Source organism: Lactuca virosa, chromosome 1, assembly GCF_052849685.1.
Source record: "Lactuca virosa cultivar CGN04683 chromosome 1, Lactuca_virosa_CGN04683_v6, whole genome shotgun sequence".
NCBI classification, from domain to species: Eukaryota; Viridiplantae; Streptophyta; class Magnoliopsida; order Asterales; family Asteraceae; genus Lactuca; species Lactuca virosa.
In genome coordinates this window covers 284,576,090-284,594,670 of record NC_136426.1, presented here as the reverse complement: position 1 = coordinate 284,594,670, position 18,581 = coordinate 284,576,090, and the positions used below count along the sequence as shown (strand labels likewise).

General features: G+C 38.0%; 1 non-coding gene across 1 annotated transcript; it reads left to right on the top strand.

The window, feature by feature from the left end:
- The first annotated feature begins 18,160 nt into the window (after nucleotides 1-18,160).
- On the top strand, nucleotides 18,161-18,267 carry LOC145151592 (small nucleolar RNA R71). The gene has a single exon (XR_013732157.1). It is a non-coding gene; the product is annotated as a small nucleolar RNA R71 (small nucleolar RNA).
- The last annotated feature ends 314 nt before the right edge of the window (nucleotides 18,268-18,581 follow it).

Here is an 18,581-nt window from a genome sequence, read left to right as displayed (position 1 = left end):
GTAGTAGAAATCAAAAGGAAGGAGAAGAAAGAGATTTGTTTAATAAGAAATACATTTCTCTAATTGAAAACCCAAATGATCTTCATGCTCTTAAGTTTGTTGAAGTTCAAGACTATGGAGTTCAATGTGATGTTCTTGAAGTTCATGACAAGAAGATTCAAGTTGATTCTCATGATGAAAAAGTTTTTTGCTCGATTGGAGTTCAAACCGATGATATTTTGTGTTCTTGTGATTCGTTTGAAGGAATGATTCCTTATCGGAAGCTGGTGATCCAAGAAATTCACAAGTATCAAAATCCAAAAGATGAGAAAGAAAAAGAAGAAGAAGATTAAACGAAAGAACAAGCGGGTTTTTCACAAAAACCGTCGAATGTTGTTGTGAATCCGAAATCCGTGAAGCAAATTTGGGTTCTAAAGCAACAATCTCCAAAGGTTGCATTGAATTTGAAGTCAAAACCCAAAACTGTTGGTGGTTCTTTTGAAGCTGTTCTTGGTTTGATGAAGAACACGAAGAACACGAAGAACGAGTTGTACATCTCGCATAGTGGGTGGTACAATGTTCAAATTGGAGATTTTCTCGTTCCATCTAAAGAACCAAGATCTTCTAAATTTGATTCGTTCATTGAAAATGGAACTCGATTCGTCAAAAAGGTATCACAAATTCTCAAATGGATTCCAAAACGTCCATGATTTCTATTTGTATTGAGCGTTTTTCATTTTTGATCGATTTGTCTCATTGGATCTAATCCGTTTCAACCCCTTTGTTTGATCCAATTATTTTTGTTTAGATCAAAATTCCAAAAAATCAAAATCAAATTCTCAGATTTCTTTTACTGATTCATCAAATCAAAATTAAAATCTAATTCCATTTTTTTGTCACTTTTCATCGGTATTTGAGTTTGAAGCCCAATCAAAATCGATTCATGGTACTATTCACGTATGATTCATTTTGAGCCCAAATGCTTTATGATACTGTTCATCTTATCGATTTCAGCCCAAATATCTTTCAATATTACTATTCAATTTAACCTTTATCAATAATCAAAAATAATATCATCGTATTCTTGTATCAGTCAAATATCTTGATCATCCATTGTATCTGACTGACCTGATATCGGAAGTTGAAATCAGGAATTAGTAGTTTGTGTGCTGCTAATCTGGCATTTCGAATAAGGATAGAACGTGTTTGATTGTGTTCGTTCTCATCCTGGTATTGATGTTTAGAGTTTGAGTTTGAATCACACAATCGAGTTAATTGTTAATTTCGATTTTGGTTGGAGTCCATTCCTGCATTTGATTTGGAGATTGTCGACTGATGAAATACAAGTCAACCTGGAAAGTCAAAATTGGTTATTTAGCTTTCGTTAAGTGACTGATGATTCGAAATTGTGATGGATTCGATGATTGATAAAGAACAGATGTAGAAATTTGATTTTTGATATCGAAAAGTGTTAGAGTCGATAACTGGATTCATTTGGTTTCGTTAATCGACCGTGTTTGGGGAGCCTGAGTCGGTTATCCGATTGATGATAATTGGGTTGATGTTGGTATGTTGATCTGGAATTAGTTTGTGATGTCGATTTTGAAGTTATTGATTCGATTATGGAGTCAATAGTTTGATTGAATCAATGGGTTGGAGTCTTGGTTTGAAGATAGTTATTTTGATGTCGATTGCACTGTGTTGACCGGTCGACATAGGAGAAACGAATAGTTTGATTTGGAGTTAAGAATCGACACGTTGATAATGATGAATGGATTCAAAATCGTTTTTGGAAATCAATTTCGTGAATCAACATGACGAATTATATCTTGATGACGAGTCTTGAATGAAAAGCGAATGGTTGTTGATTTGTTGATCTGGTATTAACTGAGAAGTCGATGGTTTTTGGGTGAACTAATATCGACTGGGGTTATTAGATTTTCGAAGGAATTGATGATTTGTAAAAGCAAAGTCGACTGTGATGGTTATATAGTTGGAATCGATGTTGATTTTAGAGTCGACACTTGCAGACTTGGATGATTTTGGATTTGACATACTGTTGGTCTATGTGTGAAGGCCATGGGTAATTTGATTTGCTTGATATAAACTGATGTTTGGATTTCGAAAGTTTGTAGTCTAGATTCGTTATTGGGACGTGATATCAAGGGATGAAGAATTGGATATGGATGATTTTGGAACTGGGACGTAAAGTCGAAAATTTTGGAAGTCGATGGAACAAGCTTGCTAACGAAGTCTTGTACTCTTGATAACGAAACCTTGTTTTGATGTCGATTAACGAAGGCTATGGATTCACGCTTCGTTATCATGGATCATACACGATTTGTTAACAAATCCCTCTCACTAAAAAGCGAAGCGTGAAAATGTAAAAGGAGACTTCGTTACCTGATTAACGAAGTGAAGAAGAAAACACCAATTTTCGAAATTGGTCCCTCAACTTTTAACGAAGTGGCAGAATAGGTCCAACTTCGACATTGGAGTAAAAATTTGTGAAGAATGGCAGAATTTCTCATTTAGTCCCTGATGTTTCGAAAGTTTGGCTGTTTATACCCAAATTCGAAAATGGTCTGATTATATGAGAAACTGAAGAATGTTCATTTCTGGTCCCTGCAGTTTGTGCGAATTTACACTTTATGCCCAGTTTCGCAAATGGGTAGAGTTTCGCATATTATGCTGTTTTTGGCGCAACGGGTCCCTAAAGAATTCAGAAAGTGACATTTTTTACCCGAATTTTGGAAAATCTTGCAACATTCACCTAAAAAGTCAAACAATTTTCACAAATTGGAAATTTTTTGAGGCTTTTTCGTGATTGTTTTTCCGTGCAAGATTTTTGGTGATTCATTTTTGGTACACATCAAGGGGGAGTATTGTGAAGTTCATTCCTCGGGCGCTTCTCACACTCAATGGGTTTTATAATCATTTTTTGATTATAAAAAGGAAGAGAATGATGGGTATTCGAACCGATTTTTTCGGGTATTCATTTGCGGATTTGAAGACCGGTGTTACTTCGAGGGGGAGTTTGGTCTTGATCGTGCGAGTTCGTTGGATGTTGAAGCCGGGCATCCAATCCTAACTTTGAGGGGGAGAATGTTAGGGTGCAAAGTCACGCTTGGATGTATTTGTGCTTTACCCTTATGGATGTGTAAATGAGTTGTCTTTCCTATAAATAGGAAGTGAGTGACACTCATATTTAGAGAATGGTCATTTTGGAGTGTTAGACTAGAGAGAGAAATTTGTACAAACCCATTTGTATATCCTTTCTAGATCTAATATGAGCTTACAAAAATTTATTTACTCCTTGTGTTCTTGAGTTTACATGATGAATCACTAGATCTTTTCTAATTCTGCACATGCCATCATAATCAACAACACTACAGATGCCGTAATCATATTCAAATTTGAGAACACAATTATCACAAGTGCTAACTCTAATCCTTTAAAATCTATTAGTGAAAGTGTTTCCTCACAATCATTTTCATTAAATAGAAAGAAACCTCTTGCCACTTAGATTTTATGGTGTATGTGTTCCCGTCCATGTGAACATGTCATTTCGAACCACTATCAAAATACAAGGTTTATGACAAATTCAAACTCATATGGACTGAACCTGCTTATTCTTAATTTCTTACCATCCGAAAGCACAAGGGCCTACCAATGTTTCCAGGTTATTGAGGAGCTCACCCACACTGATCAATGTACTTTCACTATTGAAGGTGCCTTGCCTTATGCAATCAAATGAGAACACATAGGACTCACATGCATAGTGAACTTAACTGGAATAGGCACAAAAATAAGAATATGTCAACACGATAGGTTGTTAACCTCAGGTCGTGTGCTAGTGATAACTAAAAGGTTTATTCTTGATTATTTCATGATACCTTTTCAAGATCAACATGACTCCCACTGACCTCTTTTCATATAAGATTCTCTGTCAACGAACATTCCTTGACAAACAAATATTCAATAGTTAGTGCGGGTTCTTATCAAGAAACACTTCATATAATTGGTCTTTGTTGGTCTTTGTTTTAGTCAAAACATCACAACTACCAATTTTAAATGTGCAAGAGTTAGAAAAATTTTCTACTCCAGATTTCACGAAGCGTTATAAACCTACTTAAAATGTGTTACTCAAAGTACAACTTGGAGTATCTAAAGTATAACTCTATAATTTGATTTTGGAACAAAGTACGACTCATCCTTTTTTATTTAAACCCTTTCAACAATTGACTCCTCTTCTTAGTTGGAATAATTTCATTAAGATGTCTTTAGAGGATTTAATTATGACATGGTTCCATAATCATTAGGATGATCATAAAACACGATACTAAAGTACTATCCTTTCCTTTCAGATTGGAGAAGCTTTTATCTTTCTACCTAATTGATTCTTCTTATTCGTTCTACTATACTTTGAAACTTTTCAAGGTATCAAAATTACACTTAATCTTGTAAATATAACCATATTCACTGAACCAGCAATAAATCATGACGAACAGACTTTATCGTCCTTTGTGGTGGATCTGGCCAGTCCACATCAATGTGTACTAGATCCTTTAGTCTTTCACTTGACTCATATATATATATATATATATATATATATATATATATATATATATATATATATATATATATATATATATGTGTGAACAAGGAGTTAGTCTTAGTTTCCCAAAGATCAAAATTCACATTCATCACACAATACATATCGCATGATTCCAAGTTTCTGTCCAATTGAAACTTGGGTGATGAGAATCTTTCCTTATTTGGTAAATTATGACACTACCACAAATGATATAACTAAGAATCAAATCCATTTTCAACATTGCTAACAAAAAAATATAAGCACCAATTTTCATAAATGTCATTGCAAGCAAACATAAATAAAATAAACAATTCATTTTATTGATAATGTGCGGAAAACTTGTCCTTATAATGCAAGTACAAATGAAAACTATGTTACTTAATATTCCTAAGCAATCTATCATAACTCCTAAGTAGCAGCTCAAAATTCTGATCATCGAACCATGCGACCGAAATCCATCTCTTCATGATCAGACTCAGCTTACTCTTCTTTTAAGCTTCCTTCCTTTTCTTCGATCCTACAAAACATCAAAATGCAATATTATCACATCATGTATTAAGAATCTATAAATAGGAACTTAATAGAGTTAGATAGTGGACATACCTGAAGTAGAGTCATACAATTTGACTTTACCATCCTTGCGATCTTTCAGGTAGATACGACAGCTTCGCATCCAATGCCCCTTCTCTTGGCAATAGAAACAAGTGGACTCCTTTGGAATGGTATATGGGACTATCTCAGAATCAGCCTTTCTCTTTCTACTGGGAAGAGAAAACTTTTCTGGACTTCCAATGTTGCCACTATCAATGTCCATGGAAGTTTGGAAGATTGATCCTTCAGACTCTTTCGCTTGACTTGTGCTCTTCAACATTTCTGCTTCAGCAGCAATAAGCAATTATGTTAGATCAATAAGGGTCACGTCGTGATATTTCATATAGTAGTCCTTACCAAACTGACCATTAGAATCGGGAAGTGACTGAAGAACCAAGTCAACAGCCAGCTCCTTTGGGAAAACAAAACCCAACATTCCCAGTCTGTCCACGTGTGACTTTATGTTTAGAACATGTGCACATACAGAGTTTCCATCTTTATGTTTGCATGCCAATAGGGCTTGAGTAACCTTGAACCTTTCAAGTTGACGAAAACGTGGGTCAGGAAGAATCATTGGAGGATGTGGAGGAAGAGAAGTATGATTTCTGGTTCCACCAATGCACGAAGAAGGGACTGATCTTTCACCTTGATCGACACGTGGAAGATCATCTTCAGAACGAAAGCCTTTTCCAAAGGATTGAGGAAGACCATAGTTTTCAGAACTAGACATCTACAAAAAGGGGAGAAATTCAAGTTAGTTGATTTAATCCTTAATATAACACCAAAATGAAATATTAAGGCTAGGACCCAACACAATAATTCACAACTTGGAATAGGGATGTCGTAATCTAATTGTAAACTATTTGAAGGTAGGTAAATGACGATTTACCAATTCCACCACGAAAACGAAATATTAAACGAATTAGGTTTTAGATGAAATTCCTAGATCTTTTGAGATTCATTGAACTTTTCAATAGCATGTTTAATCTCGATTATGCCCTTCAATTTGTGACTGGGATACCGAGGATCACAAACAAGGTGTGAATAACCATGCAAATTAGCTTGGTACTCTCAATGTCATTTATCATCTAATCAATGTGTCGGTTAATCATACACGCTCCATCGATCAATGATAATTTACGAGAAATCCATTGCCATCCCTCATTAGTCCACATTAGTGTGCCAGTTAACCACACACGCTCCACTAACTGACCAATAAGGTGCAATGTGCAATTTCATGGTTTAGCATCAAATTCAAATTTTCCTCAATTAACTAAGATTTGGGAATTTATAAAAGCATTTTGGTTACTTTATAATTCATTATACTTATTAATGAGAATGTCCTATCCTACCTGTTCGGCTAACAACCCTCCACTAGTCAAGAGTGCGGTGGGTAAGAGTGGATACCCAATGGCGGTCATTTTACAGGTCGCTTCCTTAAACACCCCTTATAGACCAACTTCGTGAATGAGGCCTACTAACGGTAAGACTGACCTTTTCTTATACATATATATAAATTAATCTTTTAATATTATAATAGTATAAGGGTGTATTTTAAACTTTTAAAATACTAGGTGGTTTAATCTTTTAATAAATTAAACTTTTAATTATTTAAATTTAAACCTATCTATGGAATTATTAATTGTCTTTTAATTAAATACATAATTAATTTTATTAATAAAAACCATGAGGGTGTATTTTCAAACTATTTAAAAATACTAGGGTTTAACCATTTAAATTTCTAAAATCAAAATTTTAATTTCAAATTTTAACTAGAAAACCAAAAGGGTGCAATTTGAAACTTTTTTAAAATCTAGGTTAAATCTTTGAATCAAAATATTCTAATATTATCCATATTTAACAAAATCCATTAATTTTGATAAGGATATGATGATACTAATCAGAAAAATTGATTTTAGGCAATAAAAACGAACTATGGTAATTATCAAAATCAAAATCAAATCTAAAAATAAAAATTTTAGGGAACTGACGAGTCAACTCGTCGAGTTGGCAAGTGGACTCATCGAGTTCATGCAACTCATCGAGTTCGTGTGTCAGATAGCCAAAAATTCGATTTTCTTGTTCATTTGGCAGTTCACTCTTACACCAATTCAATAGAAAAACATCATAGGCTCTGATACCACTGATGAGTTTTGAGCATAACAACATTCCTATGTGATCATGCAACCGTAATTGCTTTGGATCTAAGTTTTTCTCTATTGAACATACAAATATGAGCACCCAATCAATGACCCTAGATCTAGCATATACAATTCGAAATTCACATATAAAACTAGGGTTAATTAAATACCTCACTTGTTATGTAGTAATAATAAGAACCATCTTGACTCTTGAAAGCTTAGTGCCCCAAGTGTTGCACCTCTAATGGAGTCACAAACACTCAACACAACAAAGATGAGAAGGAGAGATAGGAAATTGGTCATGGTTTTTGTATAGAATGCATAGGGCCGAAATACTTAGGGTTTAGGAGGTTTATATAAGGCTAGGTTACTTAGTCTTCAAGCTGGACTTGAATTAGGAAACCCTAGTTCCTAATTTAAGCCCAAATGAACCCATGGACCTCCTTGGTAAGCCCTTGGACGAAATCTTATGGGGTAACCCATAAATTCCGTCCACTCCACTTACAAGGAGTCCTAAGCCCACTTTAACAACTATCAAATATTTGCAAAATAGCCCCTCCATTATTAATCTGTTCCTTTTAATCCCAAAATTAATATCAAATTAATTTATGATTAATTACCAATTAATAATATGATTTCCAAATAATATATTAATAAAATCATTCTGAGTACCAATTTATTATTCATATAATAAATCCTACTCTCTCTCTCTACTTGTCATCTTATCAAGTTGCATGAGTGAAGGCAACCTAAAAGGACCATGCTCATAATCAAATCAAGTACATACCAAATATAGTTATGGGCTTAGACACCTAATCCAACACAACATACCCAGGGCGGCCCGGATAGACTGCAAACCCGGTAGGGCATACTAGTCTGGACGAAGGCCCGGAGAACAGTCCAGACAGGCTGAAGGCCCGGAAGGGCGGACCAGACATGGTAAAGGTTCTGAGAGGGAGCCAGATAGACTGAAGGCCCGGTGAGGGCGGTCCAGTCATACTGAAGACTCTGAGAGTGGACCAGGTAGACAGAAGGCCCGGTGAGGGCAGACCAGTCGTATTGTAGACTCTATATATATGTAGGTTGTTTGTATGATATTGTTATGGTTTGTATGGCATTTGTATTTTGGGGGAACTCACTGAGCTTCGAGCTTACAGTTGTTGATTTTGTTTCAGGTACTTCAGATGATCGTGGGAAGGCGAAGGCATGATCGTGCACCTCCTCACATTTTATGATTTTGATTTCTAGGATACTCTGATATGAAACTATTTTGAAAACAATTTGTAATGATTAATGGTGTTTTAAATGGTTGAAAAAGTTTTAAATTGGCTTGAATTTTATGGATGTTACAAGTTGGTATCAGAACCTTGGTTTGAGTAAATTGGAGGAACACTCGTGTGAATCCAATCTCAAACTAAGGAAAATATTTTCAAATGGTTTCAAAATATTAAAGGAGAATGCAAAGTGTACGATCAGTCGGAGCCAGTAAGTAGACCCCAAAATACCTTACGGTTATTTGATATTGTGATATATTAGAACAACATGCTAGTGATATGCTAGGGATCTTCAGGAAGTGCATGATAATAATTGCATGATTATATCATGCCTGATAGCCTAGGGTTCTTCTTATATGAAATTGACATCATTATTGTAGTTGCTTAGTGTATGCATCACGGTCGTACATAACTAAGATCCTATAGCCTGAGAATGTTTGGCTTGGCCTTATTTCTTGTTCTTGTTTGATGAAGGGCTTAGGGTAGTATTAGGTATTTGAAAGTCTGTAGGGTCCAGCGTTATGTATGACTGGCATACACGAGTGCTGCGGGGTTGGTGGAAGTTTCATGGATGAGTTGTGCAAGGTCAGTCGGTCAATTATGAGATATTTAGCCTTCCTCTAGGAGTGAGGATTGAGCGCTCGCCTATGATTATGTATAATGTTAGGGCGTTGTGATGATACTTGAGACAACTATGGGAAGGTGTGGAAGGTAGTATGGGCCCATACTACTGAAAGCATAGGACCTATACACGTAGCAAGAAAGTCACAACCCATAGGGCTTTGTTTGGAGTTGGTTCCTCTTTATTATATGGAATGTCTGATATCTTCCTGATATATTTTCAGCATGGTGGTTACGAGGTGATTTGTGACCGGATCCGGATCGGGATCTGCGGATGGCAGTGAGGGTGCCCCATCAGTGCTCGAGACCATCGAACAGATAAGATTAGATGGGTTGGATTCCAGGATTAGGGAGATCCTGCATGATGTGGTTGCTACACTGTTCCGAGCACAATTTTCGGAGATGTTTGGGTCTATTAAGACCGTCATGGTTGAGTACTTCGATGAGCGCTATGCAGCCATTGCTGAGACGACCACCGTTGCAGCTTCTGCAGCCGTAGCAGCTGCAGGCAGTGGGGCCAGTCGGGCTTTCCAGTACCAAGACTTCGATAACATAAATCCCCCGACTTTCGATGGGACTCAGGACTCGATCATTTCCATGAGGTGGCTATCTGACATTGAGGGATGCTTTCTCACATGCTCATGTCGTACTGACCAGAAGGTCAGGTGTACTCTGAACCTACTGAGGTCCGGAGCAAAGGACTGGTGGAGATTGATGAAAGGGTCGTATACTGATAAGCAGAGAGCTGTAGTGACATGGGATCAGTTCAGGGAGATGTTCTGTTCCCGTCACATACCACGGGTCGAGCGAGAGCTGCTAGCTCAAGAGTTTTTCGATTTGAGGCAGGATAAAGTCGTTAACAGAGATCACCTGTATGTTCATTGAGAGGGCGATGTTTTACCCGGAGTTTGCTTCCGAGCAGGCTCAGATGACACGTTATCTGAGCATGCTCAAGACTGACATCTGATAGTTTGTTGCTACCCAACGTTGTGATATACTACTGTAGTTACAGGAGGCTTCTAGACGGCGTAAGTTTGAGATTGAGTTACAGTTGCGAGAGCAGAGGCATGCCCCGACACAGTTATAGCCAGCGCCGAAGCGGTCTAAGACCACGGATTCTAGGTCTGGAGGCCAGTGTGGCCACACTTGTGGAAAGTGCGGGAAGGGTCATTCGGGAGTTTGTTGATCATGTAGTGGGTTCCGCAAGTGTGGCAAGGAGGAACACTTTGCGAGGGATTGTCACCAGTTAGCCCCGGTTCAGGATATGAGGATTTTTTACCACTGCAACTAGGTTGGTCACGTGAAGACCATCTGTCCAGTGCTCACTGGCAGGCCGACGCACGCTGCAGCGCCAGCTACACTGTGGATTACTGACGGGAGTCAAGGTAGAGCAGAGCCCCCAAGAGCTCAGGGGCGCGCCTTCCAGCTCACAGTCGATGAGGCCAGGGCAGTACCATATGTGGTTGCTGGTATGTTTCTATCCCTCATCTTGTTGATTATATTTATTTTATGCTTATATGTGTTGTACATATGTTTGGTACGTTCTTAGTGAACTCCTTACCTACTTTGTTATTGTTTGACTCGGGGGCGAGTCGGTCTTTTGTCTCGCAATCTTTTAGTAGGGAGTATGGTTTGCCTTTAGGAGAGCTAGAGTGTCCGTTGCGAGTCTCCATCGCCAACGAACACAGGATTTCTGCTTCTTCAATCTATCGGGGTTTCGTTCTGGAGATCTTCAAGGTATCCTTCCGGATTGATTTGATTCCGATTCCCATGGGGGAAGTTTGTGTAATAGTGGGTACGGACCGGCTGAGTCGATTCAGTGCCATGATCGACTGCGAGGGTCAGTGGGTGGTAGTTCGAACCCCAAGTGGGGGAGAACTAGTTATCTACGGCGAGGGCACCAGGTTGGGTTCAAGATTCTGTTCAGCCGCCAGGGCTCGACATTATATTTAGCACGTGTGTGCGAGTTCTCTGGCATACGTAGTGGATACGCGGGCCAGGGATCAGGTCTTAGTTTTAGAGGTTCCAGTCTTCAGGGATATTACAAAAATCCTGCCACATAATGAGGGATATTACAAAAAACCCGCGGTGTAACGATTCACCATAGAAAGAAAATATCAAGATTCGGGACCTTGTCCCCATCCTTTTTCTGGTTGATAGTAAAAGTGATCAACTTGTGAAGAAGGTGATGAATAGGTGACCGAATGTCACCCTCTTGTGCGGTCCCGGGAATATAAACCCCATTTTCTAATGTGGTGCACCAAGTTGTCTCATTGATTCTATCTTGAAGAGTTTTATGGCAATGATCAATAAAAACATCAAACCCATCAGCCATAATATCAGATTGGTCATACAAATCCAACCTCCATGCGAGATCTACCAAACTACACTCCCCTCTTTCATCACCCAAACAAAAAGTAAGATTTTATGGATCATATATTTCACTTCTCTTCCTAAACCGAACAGTTGCCAAGAATTCCATACAAAGCTCTCTATACATCAGTTCTTGTAATCGGAAAAGTCGTCTGCAAGCCGTGCATATAAAACTAACATTTTCCCCAACAAAAACTCTTGTCAAATAAGGGTCAATTGCTTCAACCAAACTGATTGCCTGCATCCAATTCCAATCTATTTCATTGAATACATGAATTTTTTGTGTTTATAGCTTAGCTAATCGGCTTCTCCCTTTGGTCGTGTTGCTGACTTCTTCGTCCTCTATGAATTTTCTAAAATAAAACAAGATGACAAAAGCAATCCAAATGCAAAACATACATCATAATCGAAAAACATGCAGGCTATCTCTAAGGCCAACACAGTATGTTTGCTGACCAACACATCGTATTTGACGAAGAGGGTTAGGAATCGGGTTGCAAATCGTATGAACGTCATCAAGTTTAAGTCAAATTAATTTCAAGGGTTTGTTTAGGTTATCAAAATACACCATAAGTTGTGATTTTCATGTAAGTTTCGAATGAAAATACACCAAAATCAAACCACAATTGAAACCCTAAATCCAATAAAAATCCTTAAAATATGTCTAAACACCCAATTAGTGTAGGAAAAACACCTAATCATGTTAAATAATCGATTTGAAGTGGAAAGCTCTTACCTTTTTGAAGGAAAACGTGAAGATTTGAAGGAAATTCAAATAGGGATTTCGTGGTGGGGCAAACTCGACGTGTGGAGTAGAGTGGGAGTAAATTGTGAAAAACTTTTTGATCTTAGGCTTTAACTGTTAAGTTACTGCGTAAAAATGACACCATGGTGTGTTCAAGGAGAACACGCCATGTTTTTGGCAAAATCCCCGATAATCGTTTAATTCCAGCTGACCACAACGTGGGAACAACTCATCCACGCCGTGATGCTGGTTTTGTCCATTTTTTCGATTTTTTTCATGAAATACCACCACACCCCACACTTATTTCCATGCTTTCCCTCACAACATTAATTAGTAACAGATAGACAAGAGTGAAAATTCTTTTTCAACAAAACAAAATAAAACGAAAAGAAAAATAAAAGAAAAGGGAAAGAAAAATGCAAACTCAAAGTCACGAGTTGCCTCCCGGAAGCGCTTCTTTTTGAGGGGTTGTGAGTCAGACTGCTTCTCACCTTACATTGTGGCGGCTACCCCCAAGTGCACAATTTCTCCTTCTTTCTCCTCTCTTGGCATTCCTTCCTCATAATGTTTTACCCGATGTCCATTAACCTTGAAAGTGGTGCCATCTTCTATAATTAGCTCAATAGCTCCATTTGGAAAGACTTTCTTTACTACAAATGGACCGTACCAACATGTCTCTAATTTTTCGGGGAAAAGCTTCATTCTTGAGTTGAAAAAGAGGACCTTTTGACCTGCTTCAAACTCCTTGTTTTCTTTCAACCTAACATCATGACTTTTTTTGTTTTATCTTTGTAGATTAATGAGTTTGTGTATGACTCGTTTCTTAACTTATCCATGGCATTCAGTTGCATTAGGCGATTGATGCGTAATTTGGTCAATTAAAAGTTGCATGTCTTCAAAGCCCAATATGCCATGTGTTCAATTTCCACCGGTAAATGACAATATTTACCAAATACTAACCTATAAGGTGTAGTTCCAATTGTTGTTTTAAGGGCTAGAAATTCTTACAATGCATCATCAAGTTTTTCGGACCACTCCTTCTTGTTGCTCCCGGCCGATCATTCCAGAATCATTTTTAATGCCCGATTTGTGACTTCGGTTTGCCCACTTGTTTGGGGATAGTATGGTGTTGCAAACCTATGATGTACACCATATTTTTGTAATACTTTTCCAAGTTGTTCATTTACAAAGTGGGTTCCCCGATCACTTACTAGTACCTTTGGTACGTGAAAAACGAGAAAACAATCTTTTTAAGAATTTTACTACTACTCGAGCATCATTGGTAGGTAAGGCTTATCCTTCCGCCCATTTTGAAATATAATCGACCGCCACTAAAATGTATTTATTCCCTCAAGAATCCGGTTTGGGGCATCTCGTTTCAGGAAGAAATATTGCCCGATCTTTGGCACGAATCACATTCTTTAACATATTTGGTGGCGTCCTTGAAAATCATGGGCTAATATAATCCCGCATCGAATATCTTTTTTGCCGTGTATTGTGCTCCATGATGTCCTCTAGTGGGTCCGCTATGACAATGCTTTAGAATTTCTAAACTTTCCTTCTCGAATATGCACCTTCTAATGATTCCAACCACACAGCTTCTAAAAAGATAAGGTTCATCCCAATAAAAATATTTGACTTCCGAAAACAATTTCTTCTTTTGTTGATGGGTTAAACCTTTTGCGAGGTACCCGCTAGCTAAATAGTTGGCAATGTCAGCATACCATGGTTCTTCCCCCGTGATCACTATTAGATATTCTTCAGGAAAGTCATGTCCAATTTTGTTTTCTTCCAATTCTTCCATTTTCGGGTTTTCTAATCTCGAGAGGTGATCAGCCGCCACATTTTCCATACCATTTTTGTCCCTAATCTCGATGTCAAATTCTTGTAAGAGGAGTACCCATCAGATCAACCTTGTCTTAGCATCTTGCTTAGCAAATAAATACTTAAGAGCAGAATGGTCAGTAAAAACAATAGTTTTGGACAACACTAGATAAGGGCGGAATTTATCAAATGCATAAACAATGGCCAAAAGTTCTTTTTTCAGTTGTGGATTAGTTTTCTTGGGCTGAGTTTAGTGTTTTTCTTGCATAATATATAGGTTGAAAGTGCTTATCAACCCTTTGTCCAAGGACTGCACCTACATCAAAATCACTAGCATCGCACATGAGCTCAAATGGGAGGTTCCAATTCGAAGCAATTATGATTAGGGAATTTATTAGTTTTTATTTTAATGTTTCAAAAGCTTCAAGACATTCCTTAGAATAATCGTATGTGGCATCTTTTAAAAGAAGTTAAGTTAATGGCCTTGTTATTTTTGAAAAATCGTTTATGAACCGGAGGTAAAATCCCGTATGGCCTAGAAACCTTCTAACACCTTTCATATTTGTTAGAGGTGGTAAATTAGCTATGGTGTTGACCTTTGAACGATCCACCTCTATCCCCGATTTGGAAACTTTATGGCCCAATACAACTGCTTCTTTTACCATGAAATGACACTTCTCCCAATTTAAGACCAAGTTAGTCTTATCACACCTAGCAAGCATTAAATCGAGGCTAGATAAATAATCATCAAAAGAAGACCCGGAAACAGAAAAATCGTCCATGAAAACTTCCGTAATCATTTCCAACATATCATCGAAAATGGCCATCATGCATCGTTGGAAAGTGATCGGTGCGTTGCATAATCTGAATGGCATCATACGATAAGCGAAGGCCCTGCTAGGACAAGTGAATGTGGTTTTTTCTTGGTCTTGAGGATCAATAGGAATCTGGAAACATCCTGGAAAACCATCTACATAACAGTAATAAATGTAACCGGATAATCTTTCGAGAATTTGATCAATAAAGGGAAAAGGAAAGTGGTCTTTACAAGTGACATCGTTTAACTTGCGATAATCGATGCACACCCGCCAACCGGTTACTGTTCGTGTAGGAATTAGCTCGTTTTTTTCGTTTGTCACCACCGTCATGCCTCTGTTGATACATGAAAAGTGACTCTTATCAATCTGAAGTAAAGCCTATTCCAAGAGAGAAGGATTCCGAGATGATACTGATTCAGAACTGAAGATCTGTTCGAGAGAAATCCTTTTGTTATTTGATCTATGAGTCTGTATAGTGCATTATTGTTCCTAGTACTAGTTTGTCTATTAGTAGTTGTTTTATTATACAGTACATGGGACAAGATCAACAGATGTGGATTTGACAGTTTGTTGATCTTCAGCTATCTTCTAGTCCATGCACTTTATGGGATTTGTCTTTTGTCTCACTCCTTGACTATTTAAGGAGATGTAAGGTTGACTATTTACTCACGTATGAGTAGAACATTCTCTATCATATCAATACAAAAAATCATTCAACTCAAATCACTCTCTCTTTACATTCTTATTGTTATTAATTGGCCTTACATTGTTCATACTTAATATCCATTAATATATTGAACACTTTGTTGAATATCTCAGTTCGGAGACAAGACTGGTTTACCAGACTTGACTGGATCTTTATTAGCTGTAGACATTGATCTTAAGTTAATTCAAGGTTTGTGTTTTTAAACCTTGTCCGCGCATATCATTTCTTGCTTTCACAACATCCTTTATTGGGTACTACATGCACCAGACTTACCCATTGGCTAACCGATATCGAGTAAATGATTTCGACGTCCAAAAGCTTGACAACCTCATTTTTACCACTTCTTGCATGTTCGGATTCAATCTTCTTTGGCGTTGCATTATAGGTTTAGCTCATTCTTCCAAATTAATTTTATGTGAACAATACAAAGGACTAATATCCTTGATATTCATGATCTTCCATGCGATGACATTTTTGCGTTTCTTGAAAACTTCAACTAGGTTTTGTTTTTCCCTTGTTGTGAGATCAGCTGTTATAATGACTGGCTTCTGCTCATTTTTTTTTTCCAAAAAGCGTACTCCAGATGCTCGGGTAAAGTTTTCAGTTCGATTTTTTACATCAGTTGATTAACCACAACGTGGTTGTCTACGTGACACGCCGTGGTGTTTCCATTTTGAGCGACTGGTCGGGGTTTCTCAGATTGCCACGGTGTGGTTTCTTGACCACGTCGTGGTGAGTATTAAGAATTCATAATTAATTCTTTGTACTCTCTTTCCTCAAGCAGCTCTTCGAGTTCCTTTAAATCGTGTTCAGCTACAAAGTCTCTTTCCCTTAGAACCATGTATCCTTCAGCTTCATTCTCTTTCCAACCCTCTAGTTCTTTTTCCAAAAATTCATCAAAACCATATACCGAAAAAATTGTATCATCACTTATTATTGAATGTTGTATCGCTCTATTAACCCCGAACGTTACGACATCTTCTCTAACTCGAAGAGTGAGTTTGGACTCTCTTATGTCCACCAAAGCTCGATCGGTGCTCAAAAAGGGCCTTCCAATAATAGTTGGCACTTGGTCGTCTTCTTCCATATCTAGAATAGTGAAATCTGCGGGAAAAACAAACTTGTCAATTTTAACTAGTAAATTTTCATAAATTCCTCTTGGAAAGGTCACCATTTTATTTGCTAAGTGAATGGCCATGCGAATTGGTCTTGGCTCCGGGAGATCAAGCTTCTTGAAAAACGAATATGACATTATGTTAACACTTTCTCCCGAGTTGGCTAGAGCGTGGCTTCTAGATTTCCGAATTGGCATGGAAGTTTTAAACTCCCCGGATTGCCCATCTTCTTTGGCAGCATGTTCAACATGGAGGTTGAGCAGGTTTTGTTCAATACAAATTTAGAAACCTCCCCCATCTTCTTTCAGTTTGTGAGAAGATCCTTTAGAAATTTTGCCTATTTTGGCATTTGAGCTAAAGCTTCAATGAATGGGATATTGATTTGAAGGGATTTAATGTGTTCAAGGAACTTCTGGTAGTCTTCAGCCTACTTATCCTTCCTTGCTCGACATAGAAATGGCATCGGTAGCTAATATGGTTTAACGGGTTCACTTTTCTTGTTTTCAGCAGATAACCACGATGTGGTCTCTTAACCACGCCGTGGTGACTTTTTAGTGAGTTTTTCCTAGCTCATTTCTTCTTTTTCATGCGCAACATCCTGATTAGTGTTATTGATAGGAGTCAAATGGGTAACAATTTTTTCACTTCTAGTCGTTATGTCCTACATGTGGGCTCGTCTTGGGTTTTGTTCGGTGTTTCCCGGTAACGTGCCCGATAATCTTTTGTTGAATTTCTTCGAGAGTTTCCCGATTTGTTTCTCGATATTCTTGATTTCGGCTTGCTGATTTCTGAGTACTGCTTCTATATCTTCATGTCTCTTTTCTTATGCGGTTGCAAAGCGAGCAAGCATTGCTTTAAAATCGGGTTTCTTTTCCGGAGTTGGTTCCTCTTTTTGATAGAAGCCTCTTCCTTTTTTTTTTCATATTTTCTTCCTTAGCTTTCTTGTATTCATCATAACGTAACCACTTCTTTTTAGGCTTTCTCCAGTCTTCGTGATAACGATCACCGCTCGGATAACAAGATTGGACCTTTCGGTTGCCATTTTCATCAAGGTCACAGTCCTTAGTCAAATGCGGCCCACTACAATTGTCACACCCCACCCGTATTGCATGTATGGTTTGATCCATCTTTGTCATTCTTTTATCAATGCTATCCAACTTTGCCAAAACTGCCGCCAAGTCACCGAATCCGAATTTACGATTCCCATTGTTACGTCTTGTCGAGAGTTATGGTATTCTCGTGAATGCTTGAAGAATTCTTTAATTAGATCCTTGATTGCGGCTGGTGCTTTCTTTTTAAGTAGCCCTTAATAATCAAGGAGTTTCCTAGTTGTCACTTTTACCCCATCATAGAAGATTGATACTTCTTGAACATTTAGATCGTTATGGGGGCAGTTTCTTAGTAATCCCTTATAGCGCTCCCATGCCTCGTACAATGATTCTCCCACATTTTGTTTGAAATTTGCAATCTCCTTTTTGAATTTTGCAACCTTAGATGGTGGGTAAAATTGTTGGATGAACTCTTCACATATTTTTACCTAAGTTGTTATTGCTCCCGGTGGAAGTACTCTTAGCCAATCTTTTGCCACACCCTGAAAAGTAATAGGGAGCATTCGTAGTAACACCGTATCGTGTGGTATGTTGGGAATATTGAAGTATTCGACGATATCATTGACTTCATCAATGTGTCTGTAAGCGTCCTCGTGATCGTTCCCGTAAAATGGTATGTCTTTCAACTGAGCAAGTATGTGTCCTTTCAATTCAAAGTTGGTTGTGGCAAGAATTGCGGGTTGCACAA